The sequence below is a fragment of the Elephantulus edwardii genome, unplaced genomic scaffold (genome assembly GCF_000299155.1).
Source record: "Elephantulus edwardii isolate Elephantulus edwardi_28Jun2011 unplaced genomic scaffold, EleEdw1.0 scaffold00229, whole genome shotgun sequence".
Taxonomy (NCBI): domain Eukaryota; kingdom Metazoa; phylum Chordata; class Mammalia; order Macroscelidea; family Macroscelididae; genus Elephantulus; species Elephantulus edwardii.
This window is the reverse complement of record NW_006399979.1, coordinates 2,119,308-2,138,772: the sequence shown is the minus strand read 5'-3', so window position 1 is coordinate 2,138,772 and position 19,465 is coordinate 2,119,308. Positions and strand designations below refer to the sequence as shown.

Below are 19,465 nucleotides of genomic sequence, written 5' to 3'. Positions count from 1 at the left end.
GAAAGGGAGAAGGTTTACCCTAGGCCATGGCCAGGACAGCAGCTTGAAGCACATCTGAGGAACTTGCTTCAGAGCACTTGAAATGTTTGGTAAATGTCAATAAGGTAGAATCCTACATGCAGTTATTAGGAGCAGTTAGAGAAATGCCTCTGTGTTTGCCTAATTCTAAATTGCCTTCAATTATAAATATAACAATTTCAATAAAAATGTTTGGGCAAAATAACATTACAGTTGTAATTTTAAAAAATTAATTGACAATTTATTTAAACATCCTGTCACATACAATTTTCCTTTTCATTGCCATTATCAGAGTTATAAGTTCAGCCTTTTTCACACCTAAGGTCTAGAGATTGTTCTGGATTATTTTGACTATGTACAGTTGCATGTAGCATTCGAAATCCATCACTTTTTAAATCCATACAACTTTAATATTAACGGAGAAATACTAGAGTCTGATCTACATTCCTATTTGGCTAAACTTTAGTTACATTTGTTGCTGAATCAAATTACCAGTTCGGTTTGAATAGCATTTCCGGAACCTGACCTGCAAATCTTTGATGTTCAGTGCTAGAGTGATAATCCTTTAATCATTGATTTAGCTTTACTTATTGAGGCCTCCTGTGTGCTTACAGAACCCACAGGATAGATACAGATATGAGCACAAAAAAGCAACCAGAGAAATTTCATTTTTACACATTTAGATTAGTTTTTTCAGTAGACAAAGAGGAACATTATTCCACCTGATGTGGCCAGGAGACCTAAAGAGTGAGCATGTCTTCACTGCTGTTAGGGGGAAAATTCCTGTCACATGAGCCCCCTGATAATATTAATGATTCCTAATAATGCTGTGTAAACCGATACCATACTGTCTTCCAATAAAACTTTACTTAATGGACATTAGTTTGAATTTCACATAATAGTCACAACTTATGACATACTGTTCTTTATCTTCCCCCCCTCCCCAAACTAATTTAAAAAGTATTCTTGCCAGATAATACAAAAATAGTTAATGGACCAGACTTGGCCTTTCCGCCCTGTTATAAACTCCACAAGGGAAAGGGGGATTTTTGCTTATCACTTACATCTCCAATGCTTAGGATGGTTTGCTACTGAAAATACAGGGATCTCTGGTGGCCTCGTGGCAAGGAATTACACCTGGAGACACACGGTTCCAGAGCTCCTCAGAATGCTTATGGACAAACACATTAGACTGGCAGTAGGTCAGCTGTCAAGTGCTATGGTAACAGCTCAGACACTGTGAGGAGTCGTAGGGTGTTCTCAGTGGCTGATGAAATCTAAAATCAGGTAGTTAGAGAGCCTCACTGAGAAAGTGAACTTTGCTCCAGAAGTAAGAGTCCCTTTCGGGGCGGGGGGGGGGGGGGAGCGGGGGCAAGGAGGAGAAGGGGAGGCAGCTTTTTTCTATAAAGAACAATCAGTAAATATCTGAGGCCTTGAGAACCATATGATGGCCTCTGTTGCAAATTTCTCTGCTCTGTCATTGTAGCACAAAAGCAGCCACAGATGCTATGTAAACAAATGAGTGGGACTCTATGTTGTTGTTATGTGCTGTTGAGTTGCCTGTGACCCTGTGTACAACAGCCCTAAACCCTGCTCTATCCTATGCCAATCTCATTGTCTCTGAAACAGTCACTGAGTCAATCCGTCTCATTAGTAGTCTTCTCTTGTGCTGTCCCTTCACTCTTCCAAACATGATGTCCCTCTCCAAGGACTGGTCCCTCCTTGCAACATGTCCAAGGTATGTCACATAAAGCTTCAGAATCCTTGCTTCCAAGGAGAAGTCTCATTTAACCTTATCCAGGATGAACCTGTTTGTTTTCCCAGCAGTCCATGGTATGTTCGATACTCTTCTCCAACACCACAGCTCAAAGGCATCAATTCTCCTTCTGTCATCCCTACTTATTGTCCATCTCTCCAATGCATAGCAAGTGATTGCAAAGACCATGGCCTGTATCAGGCACACCTTAGTCTCCAGACTGACATCATTGCTCTTTTAGTACTTTGGAGAGGTCTCTGACAGCAGATGAGTGGGACACTTTTTCATGTGTGGACACTAACTTGAATTTCATATAATATTCACATTTTATGACATACTGTTCTTTTGATAGCTTTTATCCAACCATTTAAAAACTGATCTTGCCATAAATACAAAAGAAATCAATAGGCTGGACTTGGCTTATAAATCCTGCCTTGTCCACTGCTGACTCAACTAAGAGATTTAGAAGTGTCTGTACTCTTTGATGGTTTAGTGTGATGGGTGATGGCATGTGTTTGAGCAGTGAGGTGAAATGCAGTATCATCCTTCTGTCTATATTTTCTAGTTTTAGGTCAGACAACTTAGTCATTGCTTTATAAAGGAGATAATACACAGTCATCTGTTCATCTAGTAACAAATGTTCACTTCACTAATATTAAATTTATGACTAACTGGACTTACTTCCAGGCTTGGCTATATGCTTAGTAGCTCTTCTTTGCAATCCTTCATCCTAATAAAGCATTTCTGGAGACAGTTTTAGTGGCAATTAAGAATTTTATCAGGTAGCATTGCATTTACATGCAAGCTACAGAAAACTTAATTAGGGTGTTTATTTGTGTCACATGAGGTTTTGAAAAGCCTGTGCAGGACTGGTGTGACAGCTGTAAAATGTCACCAAGAACTCTGGTTCCTGACTTTCTGCTTGACCATCTTTAGCATAATGGTACTTGTTTTCAGATTTGCAAAGTGATGGTCATCCTTCCAGGCATCACTTGTGCATTTCTGCAAAGACGGTAGGAGTTGGGGACAAGTGCACAAGGAACTTGGCTTTTCAGAAGTCAAGCCTCTTCCAGTAATGTGTGTGACTTTATGGCCAGAGCTGTGTCATGTGATCACTTCTAATTGCAAGGGCTTTTGGAAAAACAGCAAGAGAATATGATTAAACTAAACAAAACCAAACTTCTTTTAAGAAGGGAGCTTGTCTATTATTTGAATAGCTAATGTAGTTTGCCTAAGCTTCAAAGTTAAAAAAATAAAGTTGCAGGTGCCATGGAACTGTGGTTACATTGTATGAAAGCATTGACTATTCCCACAGTTTTCTCCTATGCTTCCATTTATTCAGCTCCTTTTTTACTGGTTGAAGATCCTATCACCCATGTTTATTGTGGCTTTGTTCATAATAGCAGAGTTGGAAACAATCCAGGTGCCCATGAACAAACAAATGGATAGAGCAGCTGTGGTCGATTCACACAATGGAATACTATGCTGCACTGAAAAACAAAGAACACATGAAATATTATACAAAATGGGTAACCCTGGAGTACATTATACTGAGCAAAACATCTCAGTCATAAAAGGACAAATATTGCATAGAGCCACTGTTGTAAAATGGGACTGACATTGGGGTTGAGAGGAACCTAAGAAAAGAGGGGACAAATAATGTACACTGCATTGAAACGGAGGGAGAGAACTGTTTACAAGGAATATAAAACTAGTTTTCATCACAAGATTAAAGAAAATGAAATGCATATTAAAGTGGACTGTGTACTGGGGTAAAGGATTGTATAACAATGGAAGAATTTTTTTTTTCTTCAAAGACAAAAATGAACAGGGCGTGGGGTGGACACGGAGGAAAATGTATAACAATGAATGAATGGGGGGAATAAAATGGAAAGAACATGCTTTTAAAAATAGATATGTTGCATTAAAAAGTCATTAATAATAAAAAAGAAAAAGTATGGGGATAAAAAAAGATATATTTCATTTTTAAAAAGCTGAAACATGAGTAGGAAGTTTTTGCTTCAAAGGACTGGCTATATGTGCAATTGTATCTGAGCCCTGGGTTTATGTCCAACACGTAAAGTGCCTTTAAGACCTACCTATTGCCACATGAGAAGTGTTTATTAGTTGGAATCCTGCCCATTGAACCTCCATATCTTATGGTCATTACCCTGCTGTCACTCCTATAGCTCCAGACTCATAAACAGCCCTTGGTGAGGTGACTCATCCTCCTTCCTGATGCTGGTGCCACAGACATCTGCTTGAATACTTCCTTCTCCTGATTAGATTTCTTTGACTTTGTTTATTTGTGCAATTTGTGGTAGTACTAGCTAATTTTCCAAACATTTCTAAAGTGGTAATGATTCATGTGGATTTTAAATTTCAAGGATTGACTTTATGGAGAAGTTGGGACATAGGCACTTTGAGACATTTTTAATGGGCATGTAAAGCGGTTTAAAAAGCAATTCAGCCCAGTTACTAATGGAGCCAGAACAATATCCTTGCCTTTTCACACTTGGGTTTCCTTCATGCAAGTTTCTCCTAAAACAGGGTTAAGGGATGTATATAAAGATGCTCACAACGCAGTGTTATTTCTAGTGGTGAAAATGAGAGATCTTCTCAATGTCCAGAACTAGATTAATGATCTCAATGATGGAATTTCCAGGAAGACAATAAAATTTGTAATTCTGAAAAATGTTTAATGATAGGGACAGTTCTTATAAAGATTTTTTGTGACAAGGGCAGGATGTATTTGTGTTCCTGTGAATTATTAAGTCTTCCTAATATAAAATTAAGTTCATGTCTCAATTCAGCATAGGAGATTGGAATCCAGTCATAAATAGGATATGGGTGTGCATGTGTGTGTGTGCGTGCGCGTGCAGCCATGTATATGTTGCAAGCAAGTGGGGAAATAAGGAAGCTGTGTATATTAAGAATGCAAATTTTTAAGTACATATTTTGGGATAGAAGTGCTTGTGTGTATTTCTGTTATATGGCAAAATTAAAGTTTGACCATATACCAGTTTCCTTATCATAACTTTCTATAACATGCTTGAAATTATGTTTCCGGCATGCTGTGGAGCTTCACAAATAAGTTACTTTCCACTAATAAAATTTTGACAGTGGTTGTTTAAACAGAATTGTAAGTATTTTTTGGTTGTGTGTTCCTTTTTACAATTTCCAGAATTAAGAAAAAGCAAGAGCATTGAATTAAGAAGTGTTTCTGCTATCTGAAGAGTAGTGGGAGCTGCCACAGGAAGATTTTGAACAGCAGAGTGACATGATTGATTTGGCAGGAACACACGTTAACTGTAAGACCTTGGTCCAAATAGCTAACAACATTTGACCTTCTCAGTTTCCTTTTCTATAAAGCAGAAATGATAAAATCTACCTTGCAGGGCTTTAAGGGAAAATTAAGTAGAATGGCACTTTTATTGTAAGCTGTAGTTTTCAAAGTAATACTCCCACATTTATAAAATTTTTTCTCACAGAGAAAAAAATAATATCCTCAAGCATGAGAAATGACCTAAGAAAATTGACACAAAACCAGTATCAAATTGATCAGTGTATCCTAACTACGTAGTAATTATCTCAGTAGTACTGAGTTTAAGAATGTCCTGTTCTACTAGATTGTCCTTTTTGGCCACACTCCCATACCATCTCAGAAGTCCCAGCTCATCGATCAGCTCTTTTACTGAATGGTATAGAACATTTGCAATCCCAGAGATAGGTTGCGTTGAAGCATTTCAGAGAGAGAGGAAAAGATTTGTGGAGAGAAGGAGAATTGATGTCTTTGTGCTGTGGTGCTGGAGAAGAGTATTGACTGTACCATGGACTGCCAAGAAAACAAACAGATTCATCCTAGAGAGGGTTAAACCAGGCTACTTCTTGGAGGCAAGGATTCTGGGGCTTTGTCTGACATACTTTGGGCATGTTGCAAGGAGGGGCGGGTCCTTGTAGAGGGACATCATGCTTGGGAGGGTGGAGGGACAGTGCAGGTGGGGAAGACCCTCTATGAGATGGATTGATTCAGTGACTGGGGTAATCGGGATGGGTGTGTCAGAGGCAGTGCGATTGGTACAGGATAGAGCAGGGTTTAGGGCTGTTGTACATAGGGTCGCTATGAGTCGCAAACGACTCGAAGGCACATAACAACAACAGCAATATTCTTCAAACATAGCATGTGTTTTTTCCAAGATGAATGGCCTCTTGACCTCTCAGAATGATTGTATTCTCTGGCTATTGCCAGATTTATTTTACCACTTAGGTTTGTTCTTAAGCAAATTTCCCAGAATTACCTTGAAAAATCCCCCAAAACTCCAAGTTTGTTTTCTCATGGTTTACATGCCTTTTAAGACACTTGATATTGCTGTCCATCAGCATTATTTGATAAAACCGAAAACCAAACTGACTGCTGTGAGATTTTGTTTTGCCTGATGATGACCCACTATCAGGTCTGAGGCCATAAATTAACAGGAGCAGTTAGCCTCACCAACACACAACTCAGTAAACCACCCCCAAACATCAGCAAACCCATTGACCTTAAGTATAACTTGTCACAACCCCCCATCTGGTTTCAGAAACTGTACTTCTTTACAGGAGAAACTCAGCACATTGCTGTGGAGTTAGAACTGACTCATAGCTGATCCTCTAATGTGTTTTAAGAGACTAATCTCAAGGGAGGAGATTGCCCATCTTTCTATGGCAGTCCCTCCCCCCCCCCCAGCTTGATCACTTCCTGAGAAACTTGATAACACCTAAGCTGGTCATATCAAAGACCAGACCAGACAATAGATCCTGATAAGAGACTGAGCTTGATTTAAAAAAGCTAAAACCTAACTTAATTAACATGCCAAATTCTAAGAAGTACCATCTTAATCCTTGCCAGGACCCCTATAAAAAGGAATCCCCCTGACCTGCCTGTGTGCCATTTTGATCCTTTCTGCATGCCATGCGTCCAGGTCACATGGCACCCCTCTCAGACCGCACAATAAAGGCCCGTTTGTTTCTTGGGACCAATTTCTTTCTTTGTTTTTCTCCCTCGCACCTTTGCACTCTTTTTTTTATATCTAACATGATTCCCTAACTGGAATCGAACTGGGGCCACGGCGGTGAGAGCGCCGAGTCCTAGGCCACCACGTAATTTTCCCAACAAACAGATGGTGGATTAAAACCACTGACTTTTTGTTTAGCAGCCTGACACATTTTGCACTATACACCAGAGTACTTTAGTTATTTAATATACACCATTGACTTAATAAAATATGTAAACTTTGAAAACAGGGTATTTTTGCGGTTTTCAGGAACACACCTGTCCCATAGTGCCAGTGGAATAAAAAGCATTAAGAAACCAGAGTAAGATGTTGTGGGTTGTTTACTCTCTCTTTAGAGGTGGAGAATATTTTTCTTGAGTGAGTTGATGAAAGGATGTCTTCATGACATTGGCTACAGCTGTGGAATACCTGAAAGAGGCTGCAGAAGGAATAAAAATGTTGAAATGCTATTGCTTCTGAAGATCAATGAAATGTCGGCATCTGAGATGGCTTTACATGGTTTTGAAATGGTTTGGGGCTGAGGGAGCGTTCATGATGGTAAATGTCAGCTTCCTGGGGATGAGAAGAAGTGTGAGTTATGGCCTAGTGAGAATTAAATAAATCTCCTTTCATGGTCTCTTCTGTTCAGGGAACCTGAGTTGCTCTGAGAGTGGTGGGCAATCTCGGTGAAGAAATCACTGTGCTGGAACTCGAGTCCTTTCTTTCTGGACATCTTCAAAGTGGATAGTGTCCGATGCCTGCATACTTTACCTCTGATTTTGTATCAGTGATTTCTGACAAGGAAAAATAAACTGGAGTTCAATTTGGGAATACAGACATATTATTTCTGATGAGCGTTTCTCTTTCTTTGTCCTCTTTTCAGATAAAAAAGAAGCAGCAAGATGTGGTTCGATTTCTGGAAGCCAACAAGATAGAGTTTGAAGAGGTGGACATCACAATGTCAGAAGAACAGAGGCAGTGGATGTACAAAAATGTCCCTCCAGAAAAGAAACCTGCTCAGGGAAACCCCCTGCCCCCTCAGATATTTAATGACGACCGATACTGTGGAGTGAGTAGTTAATTTTTCAATACCATTTATGTGGGTTACTTGAAACATACATTTGAGTACATTTGAGTTCATGCAGAGAGATCTGCAACTTCTTCTCCTGATGTCTATTCAGTCCACAGATCAATTAGAAGGTCAGGCTGGGAGAGGCTCAGAGCCTAAGGTTGCAGTGTCCACATAGTGCAGGGCTTTGTGAAGTGTGAGTATGGTACCGGTATACCTATAGCTTTTCTTGTCTCAGCTTGCTTTGGAAAAGGATATAAAATGAGAAGTTGTGTGTATGTTTTTTATTGTGTTCTAAATTTTAAAGCAGAGATCTTATTGTGTTCTAAATTTTAAAGCAGAGATCTATATACTTTTCAAGGTTTATCTCAATAAGCAATAGGAAAGTGACTTAAGACACCACTTGTAAGTACTTCAGTATATAAACTACAAATCATAATTTGCAACAGCCATAATGTACGTAATGTAATTCCTAAGTGATCCACCATCATCATGTTACCTCGACTTACAGACCTCGACTTAGACTTCCTTCCCCTTTAATGTTAGATTGTACTCACTTTGCAATGATTAAACCAACCCTTAAGCACCACAGTTTTCCTCATAATCACTTTTACTTGATGAAATCTACTAACTCATTGAAAAGACTTCCAAGCCTTTTCTTAACTAAAATAAGGTTCACAAAAACCCTATGCACTTGATTTGACTCCTAAATTTCACTTAAAGACATAATTAGGAATGAATTTTGTTTATAACATTGAGTTGCTTATAAACACCTCTGGTATTTGAAAGATACTGATAGGTAGTCACCAGATCAAATAAATTTGACCTTGAGAAATGAAGAAGAGCACAATTAACCATAGTCCTCCTTCATCCCATTTGCCACATTTACCTAGCTTTACCTGGTGTAGTTTTGAGTGACCTCATCTCCTTGGCTGAACTGTAGACGTCTATGTTTCATGTGACAGGATGCAGAATGGCCTGTAGATTCTCCCATTTCTGGGAATTGGCTGGAAATTTATTACTTTGTTTTCAACTGGATGAGCTAGGCTTGTAAGATACAGTGTAAACAACAACAGAGGTCCTTGGTGACCAGTGTAGACAATGACCTTCTCTCATTTAGTATTTAAATTTAGCTTATCTTTTTTTGAAGTATTCCCAAAATGGAATCTCTGTGACATGACCAGTCTTTTTCTCCAACTCCAAAGTGTAAGCACTGAGGGTGGGTGATGGCAGAATGCAGGGTCACTCGGGGCGGTGTGGGTGGTGAGGGAGGGCTTTTTCCAGAGATGGTGGAGCCAGTGGAAGCAGTGGGTCTCCTGTTGAGTTTGATCTGGGTGTGACTGGAATATGTTCTTGACCACTTAGATGGAAATCTCCTGGTTATATTCCAGACTGTTTCTTCACCTTTAGTTTGGACTCTGTGAGTTCCCCAGTATCTCTCCAGAACATTCCTTTCCTCTTACATATAGTCAGTGTCCTGTCACCTGTTTGCTGTCACGATCCTGGTTTGGTTGGTCTTGTTTATTCCCCAGAGTGCCTTTACCATGAGCACAGCGTCAGTGACCAGTTGTAGGGTTTTCTGATGGGTATTTTAGAAAGCTCAGCATATGATGTTCCTTTCCAGGTTTTAAACATTTATTCTCACTGTGGGATCCCTGGTGGCGCAGTAGTTAAACACTTAACTGGAAAGTTGGTAGTTTGAACCCACTAGATGCTGTGCAGGAGAACAAGCTAGCAGTCAGCTTCCATACAGATTTACTGCGTTGGGCCCTGTCTGTAACAGTTCTGGTCAGTTCTGTAGGGTTGGTGTGGATCAGAATTTAATCGATGGTGGTGAGTTTAAGGTTTTGATTTCTTATTGTGGTTGATGATGCTATTCTCTGTTAGTGGCATGAGTGAAGCACACTATAAATTGAACACACATCCAGACAGAAGGAAAATATCTACTTCCCTCCCATTTCCTTTCTTCCTCCCTATTTGGCAAACAGTAATTTGAATATTTCTATCTTTTTCTTTTTTATAACTGATAACCAAAAATAAGAATGCAGTCAAGTCTTATTTACATGGAAACATTAAAATTAGTTTGTAGATTAACTCTCCAGGGGACAGAAATCTACAGTGTTGATTCAATTGTGAGACAAATTGGGGAACAAAGGGCTGGAGTTTTAATACCAGACTAATCAAATCACCCAGCAACATTTTATTATTATTCCTTAATGTTTCTTTTCCCTCTTACTTTAAAACAAATATGCTAAGTAGAGAAAAATTGAGAAATAAGAGTAGAAAAGAGGGGAAACAATCAGTTTTGATTGTACAAAAAGACTAGCAACATTTGGTTTAAACCCTTTCTTTTTCTTAGAAGTAACTTTAAATTTTTGAAATTGAAGTTCTCTATCAACTATAGCATTTCTGCTCAATTTTTTTTAACAAAAACAATCTCTGTGCTTTATAAACTTCTTTTTTAGTGGTTTCATTTTATTCCCTTGAGTGTATTATCATAATTAACTTAATCTCCCTACTGTGGACTTTTTTAGGTTGTTTCCAGTCACAGGAAACAATGGTTCATTACTGGCAAGCTGCTCTGCTGAGTGCACTAAACTGAATGCTATTTTAAGAAGTGCATCTTGATTCTTCCCACTTCTTTTTCTATCCTTAGGATCTTCTGTCAACACAAATATTTTGGGGAATATTATTATCAAGATATAGAAGATTTAGCAATCCTAGATTTCAAGCCAATAAAAATAAAATAAAAACTAATTAAAGTTGAAATAAGGTGATTATTTTGTATGTGTTATTGGTAAAACCAGATTTCTCAATACCCAAAGTCATGGAATAAGGATGACTGACTTCACAGAGTATCAATTTGACCTGAAGATTTTGTATGAAATGATGAAAAATTCCTACAAAAGATACTATTTTTATAGATAAATAAGCACTGCGTTATAGGACATAATGCCACTTTTCCATGGGTAAAATAAACTAGAAAGCTGCAGAGGCATGACACTTGCAGGGTCCACTTCACAATGCGTTTGCCAATCTTCTCGCTCAGGAGTCAGCCCATATAGTATTATTTTAGGTTTGTTTGCAGGTCACATAGTACTCTGTCACAACCTTTTTTTTGTTTTGTTGTTAATGGTGCCTTCCAGTTGACTTCTGATGCGTAGTGTTCCCATGTGACAGGGTAGAATTGCCCCTTGTAGTTTTCTTGCTTGTCATCGACCTTAGGTGGTTGTTAGGTGTCATTTGACTTCTATTCACAGGAGCCCTGTGTGCAACAGATCAAAGTCTTCCCAACCCTGTGCCATCCTCACAGCGCACCATATCCGAACACATTATTGCAGTCACCCGAACGTACAGATATATAAAAACCGTTCTTAGCACTGGGGTCTTCTGCCATTTACCCCTATTCCAGATAATCTTTTGTACATTACCCTTAGCTTTCTCGAGCTCTTTGGTGTAACATTTGAGAAATACTGGATTACCTATTTCTCACATTTTATGAGAATGAGGTGTATCAACTGGCAGAATAGAGTAAAACGTATTTGATTGAAGAAACTTTGACATAAACTTAGCTTATTTTACAGTAATTTGTTAATCTCTTTGTTGTTGTTGTTGTTGTTGTTATGTGCCGTCGAGTCATTTGCGACTCATAGCGACCCTATGTACAACAGCCCTAAACCCTGCTCTGTCCTGCGCCAACCGCACTGCCTCTGACACACCCATCCCGATTACCCCAGTCACAGAATCAATCCATCTCATAGAGGGTCTTCCCCTCCTGCGCTGTCCCTCCACCCTCCCAAGCATGATGTCCCTCTCCAAGGACCCGTCCCTCCTGGCAACATGTCCAAAGTGTGTCAGACGAAGCCCCAGAATCCTTGCCTCCAAGGAGTAGCTTGGTTTAATCCTCTCCAAGATGAATCTGTTTGTAGAGTCATGAATTTTAAAAGGAAAACTCAAACCAGTATTTTCATTTTTGTTCTCATGATAAATGGGCCTGATGGCAAAACCTGAAAATCACCCTCAAACTCATTTTCCTTACCATGTACACATCATTGATTACTGGAATTTTAACCTGCTTCATAATTCTTTCTTATTTTTCTCTTCAATTGAAATATGTTTTGTTATTAAGCTTCCTTTAAATTGCTAGGCCACCACCTGTCTGTTGATTGTACTGTGGTGGCTTTTGAGTTGTTATGATGCTGGATTTAATATATCAGCAGTATTGTCCACGTTAAACAGATTTCATCAGAACCTCCAGACCACGGTAAGAAAGAAGCAGCTTGGTAAACTATTTCCATAAATTAACCTGTGAAAATTTATAACCAAATAGTGTCCTAGTTAGCTGTTTTGGACATGTCATTGGAAAGGTCGGTCACTGGAGGGCATGATGTTTGGTGAGTTAGAGGACCACTGAGGGAGGCCCTTTTTAGTGAGGTGAATTGGCACATTAGCCATAATGTTGCAATTGAACATGCTAACAGTTGTTAGGACAATTCAGAACTGGCTGGTGTTTTATTCTCTTGTGCACAGCATTTCCATGAGTTTGGAGACCACTGGATGGTCTGCCTGTACATCCTGCCCCCATCCATCTGTCCATCCATCTTTCTGTCTAAACAGGACTCTGATTACCCATCTCCCCAGCTTTTCTACATTTTTACTGCTATTTATCTTCACAAACTGGTATTTCTTGATGTTTATTTTTGTCTTCACTGAGTCTCTGGCCTTTTTGTGCCTCACCTTCAGCAGACTCTATTTAATCTTCAGTATCTGACAAAATACTGGAACCTGGAATTTACTTTCCAGACACAGTTTATGTGAGCAGGTGGATACACACACCCCTGTATCAGCGGTGGAGGTGGCCAGTGTGCTGTTCTGTGCGATCTTGTCAAGGTTCTGAGTATTTCTATGTATGATTTCATGGTTAAAAGTTGGTTAGCGGTGGCCATGCTGCAGTTTTGTTTTATTAATAAAGGTCAAATCCCAACGTGTTAAAAAGCAAGGTTATTGAACTGCCTTCTAAACTTAGATAAAATGAAATCTATTTTAGAAAAATCCTCTGTTAAAAGCTCACGTATCCCACAGATAGGAGTTTTGTTAGGAAACTTTTGATCTGAATTTAAAAATCTGTATTGCAAGGCTTTCTGTCTACGGGGTTGCTTATCTAATCAAGGAGAAGATTCCCCATTGGGTATCTTATATGAATGGCATGTGAAACATGTACAAGCTGGAACCTGACAGAACTTGTTTTTCTGGGTCTCACAAGTCTTCTAATTTTGACAGAATATAATCTTGCCACATTTTATTGCTCATTTTTATGGAAAATGCACATTTTTCTTCTCTAACAAGTATCTGCCTGCACAGCTTCCAGTTCTATAGATTTTCCTGTTTCCTGGCTGGTATTGTTGTTGTTGTTTACCATCAAGTCAGAACCAACTCACAGGAGACCCTTTTAACAGGTTTTCAGAAGCAGTAAATCACACGGAAGGAGATTTGCCCAAGTTTGTCCTGTGTAGCACCTGGTGGATTTCAACTGTATGCCTTTGAGATGGACATGCAGCTTCTGACCATTAGACAATAGGGATGACAGAAGGATGGATGCTTATGGTGTCGAAGAGTACTAAACATTCCATGGACAGCCAAGAGAACAAACAGATAGCTCTTGGAGAGGGTGCAGCTGGAGCGCTCTTTGGAGACAAAGATGATGAAGCTTTGCCTCACTTACTTTGGACATGTTGCTAGGAGGGGCTGGGGAGGGACATGATGCTTGGAAGGGAGAAGGAGGGTTGGCAAAGGACACAAAGACCCTCGACCAGGTAGATTGACACGGTGACTGACTGCTGCAGTGGGTTCTAGCATGTCGGGAAGTGTGAGAATGGCACAGGATAGGACAGGGTTCAAATCTTGTTCATAGGATCTCTGTGGGTCGTACTCAACTCAGTGACACCTAACAACCACAATCACCACCACCACTAGGTAGCCAGAGCTCTGTCACAAGATCCTGGAAAGGATGTATGAGGTGGTAGGAAAGATCTCTGAGTGGTACAAATGGTTAAGTGCTCAACTGGTAGCTGAATGGTTGGTTGTTCTGGCCTGTTCAGTGCTGCCCCAGAAGTCAGATCTGGACTCATCTCCTGAATTGTCACCCTAAGGTCTTGAAAACCCTAAGGAGTAGTTAGTTGTAGGGGGTCACAAGGAGTCAGGACTGGCTCCGTGACAACTGACAAGAAGGGGAGCTGTGCATTCCGTGTGTCTCTCATTCCTGTTCATCTCAGACATATGGCTGGAAGAAGTTTATTTGCAGTTGTAGGTCTTCATGGGACCTCTGTAATCTGTGTTTCGTTCTGGTGGTTTATCCGTAGCAAGGTATATTGGTAACCTGAGGAGCTTCCTGAGGGAGAGGAATGGGCAGTCTCTTTCCGTGGTGATTTACAGACTTGGGAAATGAGTAGAAAGCCACCATGAGTCAGAACTGACGTGAGCAGTGAGTTAATAAGTGTTTAATCTCACATTTTCACCTTTCCTGAGATGTTCGCCTCAGATATTCCTTAGTGATGATGAATCACCGAGATGTGACTGTCATAAAGTTTGTGAGTGTTGTGAATAGTGAAAACCTTCATCTAGACAGTGTGAGACCACCCCAAGGCCGTGCTTAGCTGTACTCCTTGACTGATATCCAAATTGACAATTTTCTTTTTGTTAAAATGCCTTAGGCAGTTAAAGTTAATGAGGTAATGGCAAATACCTATTAAGACAGTAAAGCTTGACATAAAGTTAGTGAGAAAAAGTCTTGCATTTTTGAAAGCTTTTGCTAGAAAATGATTGATTTTGTGCCAGTATTTGCTTATATTAAGATTCACCTTGGTGTATAAGTCAATGTAACTACAAAAGTTTTTCCTTAGAGATTAAATAATAAGATAAAAGATTTGATATTTGTCTTTAAATGCATGGTTACAGTATGGTATTTATTTCTTCTCCTTTGCATATTTTTGATAGAATAAAAAGTTATTTTTTATTTTCTACTAAAAAGCTTCCATTCAAGACTTTAAAACCTTGCCTTGTCTTAAAAATTAGCACAATATAATAAAGATGAGCATTGCAATACTTTTGTTTTATTCTAGAACACAATATGCAGTCAAACGGTCTACCACTGAGTGTTATGTATACAGGCACACACCCACAGACACACACTTTAAAATATAAAAACTATTTTTAGTTTGCATGCTAACGTTCAAACCATTAACTTTTTCTGCTCTAAAAACTTAGAAAAAAATGTAGTGTATTTGTTTCCATCCCAGTAATACCTTTACATAGGGGAAAAGAAAAATAAACTTATATCCTACAAGTAAATCACAAGTGAACAGTGAGTTTCCCTCTACTCAATAAATCACCTTTTCCAGAGTTACAAGATGTAGCCAAGATGTAATAATTTCTAGCACTATGTTGTTATTCTATCTAGAAAGTATGCTAAGAAGATACCATACTGCAATAATTCATGTATCGTTCAGGACAAATACAATGTTTTTACTCTTTTTCTTTAATTCTCTCAGTCTGCTATTAGGGACCCCTCTAAAGTGCTGAGGAACAGTGGTGTAAGTTGAAGACTAAAGTGTGCCTGATTGAGGCCATTGTCGTTTCCATCACTTGCTATGTATGTGACAGAAGATGAATTGATGACAGAAGAAGAATCAATGCCATTGAGTTGTGGTGTTGAAGAAGAGTACTGAGCATTCTTTGGAGTGCTAGAAGAAGAAACATAAGTCTTAGAGAAAGTGTGGCCAGAGTGCTACTTGGAGGCAAGGATGGCAAAGCTCACATACCCTGTCATGTTGTTAGGAGGGGCTACTCCATGGAAAGGGATATCATGCTTGGAAAGGTGGAGGATCAGTGAAAGAGGAAGGCACGCAATGCAATAAATTGACACAATATCAGGAATGGACTTTAGTGTATCAAAATTGACAAGGATGGCAGTATTTATCTTTTTGTGACAGATATCTCACTCAGCATAATGTGCTCCAGGGTTACCCACATTGTGCAATTTTTTTTGTGTTCATTGTTTTTCAGTGCTGCGTAGTATTCCATTGTATGACTATACCACAACTTCTCTATCCATTTGTTTGTTGATGAGCACATAATGCATAGCACCACAGTTATAAGGTAGGACTGACAGGGGAGTTGGGAGGAAAAATAGGATAAGAGTAGATGAACACTGCATTGGGATAGATGAAGGAAAGAATTGTTTAGAAGGAATGTATGATTAGGCATTACACATACGACAACAGCCCAGAATAAAAGGTACATTGCAAAGAGGCCTAGGAGTAGGTCAGAGGGAGGTAATTGCACAACAATGAATGAATAGTATAAAAAAGTGAACTGTGGGAGGAAGCGGGAGGAATGAGCAACAGTAAATGAATGAAAATTATAAGGATGGCACAGGATCAGATAGGGTTCAGGTCTGTTATTCGTAGGTCTCTCTTAGACTTACCTCGATGGCACTAAACGACAGACACAAAATACAGTTTCATTCAAGTTCTGCTTTTTAATTTTTCTAGTTAAAACCACTTCTCAATTATCAACATATTTAGATTACAAAGAATGGCTTTATTGTGTGAAAATGAGTGTTAAATAAAAATGGAAGATGACCGCATCAGGTCACAAAATGAAAGACAACTACATCATTACAAAACTGCCAAACCAAACCAGTAAGAGCTATGGCCCAGCCAAATGGACCATAACCATAACCACGATAGCCAGCTGACCATGACCTCTTGTCTTAGTGTTCATTACTGCCAAATAAACATTGTTAGTGCACAGAATAGTTAAATAGTAAATGGTTTTTTCTTTCCTTTTTTTTTTTGGCCATTGCTAATGGCAAAAAAGGGCAAAATTGAGTGTATCCCACTCGAATAGCAAAATCATCTCAGAAACAGGTTTGAGGCCTTAAACACCAATGAGTGAAGACCTATTGAGCTGTGAGAGCATGTCTAGAATATCATCCAGGAAGAATGTTAAAGGTCATTACAATTGTAGACAGAGGAGAAAGAAAAGACCAAGATGGATGTCAGAAGAGACTCTGAATATTGCATTAGAGCACTGAGAAGCCAAAGCAAAGGGGAAGAAATTAAGAAGTTGAACAGAAGATTTCAAAGGGCAGTGCAGGAAGACAGAGTATTATAAGGAAATGTGCAAAGAGCTTGGAGTCAGAAAATCAAAAGGGCCAAATTCACTCAGCATTTCTCAAGCTGAAGGAACTGAAGAACAAATTTAAGCCTTGAGTTGCAATACTTAAGGATACTGTGGGCAGAATATTTAAGGATCCAGGAAGCATTAAAGGAGGATAGAAGGAGTTTACAGAGTCACTGTACCAAAAGGAATTGGCTGACACAGAAGTATTTCTTGAAACAACATATGAGCTTATGGTGATGAAGGAAGAAGTTCAAGCTGCTCTGAAAGAATTGGCAAAAAGAAGGCTCCAGGAATTGACAGCATATCAATTATTACAACAAACAGATGCTGCCCTGGATGTACTCACCAAGTTGTGCCAAGACATCTGGAGGACAACCACCTGGCCAACTGACTGGAAGATATCGATATTTATTCCAAAGAAAGGACACCTGACAGTGTGGAAATTATTGAACAGTGTCATTGGTATCAAATGCAAGCAAGATTCTGCTGGAAATTATAAAAAAATGACTAGAACAACACATCAACAGAGAACTTCCAGATGTACAGGGTTTAGAAGAAGTCATGGTACTAGGGATATTATAGCCAATGTTAGATGGATCTTGGCTAAAGGCAGAGAGTACCAGTGGAACAATATATGTGTTTCATTGACTATGCAAAAGCGTTTGACTGTGGATCACAACAAACTGTGGCTAACTCTGAAAAGAATGTAAATCCCAGGGCAATTGACTGGAGTAGGAGGCAGTCGTCAGAACAGAGCAAGGAAACCCCTCATGGTTCAAAATCAGGAAGGGTGTATGCCGGGGATGTGTCCTATCTCCATATATTTTCACTCTCTATAAAGAACAGATCATCTGGGAGGCGGGGCTCTATGAGAAAGAATGTGGCATCAGGTTTGGAGGAAGACTCATCAACAGCTTGTGTTATGCAGATGACACAACCCTGCTTGCTGAAACTGAGGAAGACTTGAAACACTTGCTACAGAAGGTCAGTGATTATAGCCTTAAATATGGATTGAAGCTCAACATCAAGAAAACAAAGATTTTTATCACTGGGCTGATTTGCAGCATCATATAAACTATGAAAACATTGAAATTGTTAACAGCTCTAGTTTGCTTGGCTCCACAATCAACATGCTGGGTACCAGCAGCCAGAAAATTAAAAGACAAAGTGCATTAGGAGAGTCTGCTGTGAGGGACCTCTCCATAGTACTGAAGAGCAGTGATGTCAGTCTGAAGACTAAAGTGTGCCTGATCCAGGCCATAGTCTTCACAATTACTTGCTGTGCATCAGAAAGCTGGAAAATGACTATGGATGAAAGAAAGAGAATTGATGCCTTTGAGCTGTGGTGCTGGAGAAGAATATTGAACATACCATGGACTGCTAAGAGAACAATCAAGTTCATCCTAGAGAGGGTAAACCTGGCTGCTCCTTGGAGGCAAGGATTCTGAGGCTTTGTTTGACCTACTTTGTGCATGTTGCAGGGAAGGACCAGTCCTTGGAGAGGGACATCATTCTTGGAAGGGTGGAGGGACAGCGCAAGAGAGGAGGACCCTGGATGAGATTAATTGAGCCAGTGACTGGGATAATGGCGTTAGGTGTGTCAGAGACAATAAGATTGGCACAGGATGGAGAAGGTTTCAGGGCTCTTGTACATAGGGTCACTGTGAGTCGCATGTGACTCAATACCATGTAACAACAATAAGGGAAACATATTAGAAACTAGATGGAGTAAGGAGTAGGTATATTACTGGCTTCTGTGTATGTGTGTTAGGGGGTGTGTGTGCACCTTATAAACATTTCTATGTCTTCATTTAAACATTTATACCATGTTTATTTACTTTTTTATTTAGAAGGACAAGATAAATAAAGCTTTTCATTTATCTTTCAATTTTGATATAAACACACATAGGATATTGTAGCTTGTACTAGTCACGTTCTCCTTTGTAACTATAATTAGTTGTCCATACTTCATTTATGATAAACTTTTCAGATTTGTAATCTCAATAAAACCGGCATTTACACTGTTACATAAATACTATTCCCTGAGAACTAGTTAGTCTGTGAGCAATCATAGAGGAGGATCTGTAATCCTATTTTATTAAACCCCTTTGGCTTACAAGGAATGACACATGTGTCAGTATCCAGGGGATTATCTTAATTCATGCTAACCTTTTGCACTCCCTCCAGATCATTCTTATTTGGCAAAGATGAAGTATGTTTCTTTTTCTTATTTGTTCAGATTACATTCTTGGAGTGGAGGGAATTTAGTATGCCTCCTTGGTCAACTTTCCAAATGCTTCCATTAAAAAAGAACAGTGGCATCATGTAATATTTGTCCTTTTGTGACTGGGATATTTCACTCAGCATAATGTTCTCCAGAGTCAACCATTTTGAATAATATTGCAT

General features: G+C 39.3%; 1 long non-coding RNA gene across 1 annotated transcript in view; it reads left to right on the top strand.

The window, feature by feature from the left end:
* The first annotated feature begins 7,690 nt into the window (after window positions 1-7,690).
* LOC102865072 overlaps window positions 7,691-19,465 on the top strand; it is a 30,513-nt gene continuing 18,738 nt past the window's right edge. Inside the window, exon 1 of the long non-coding RNA XR_438987.1 lies at window positions 7,691-7,876. This is a non-coding gene — a long non-coding RNA (uncharacterized LOC102865072). The remainder of the gene's footprint in view (window positions 7,877-19,465) is intronic.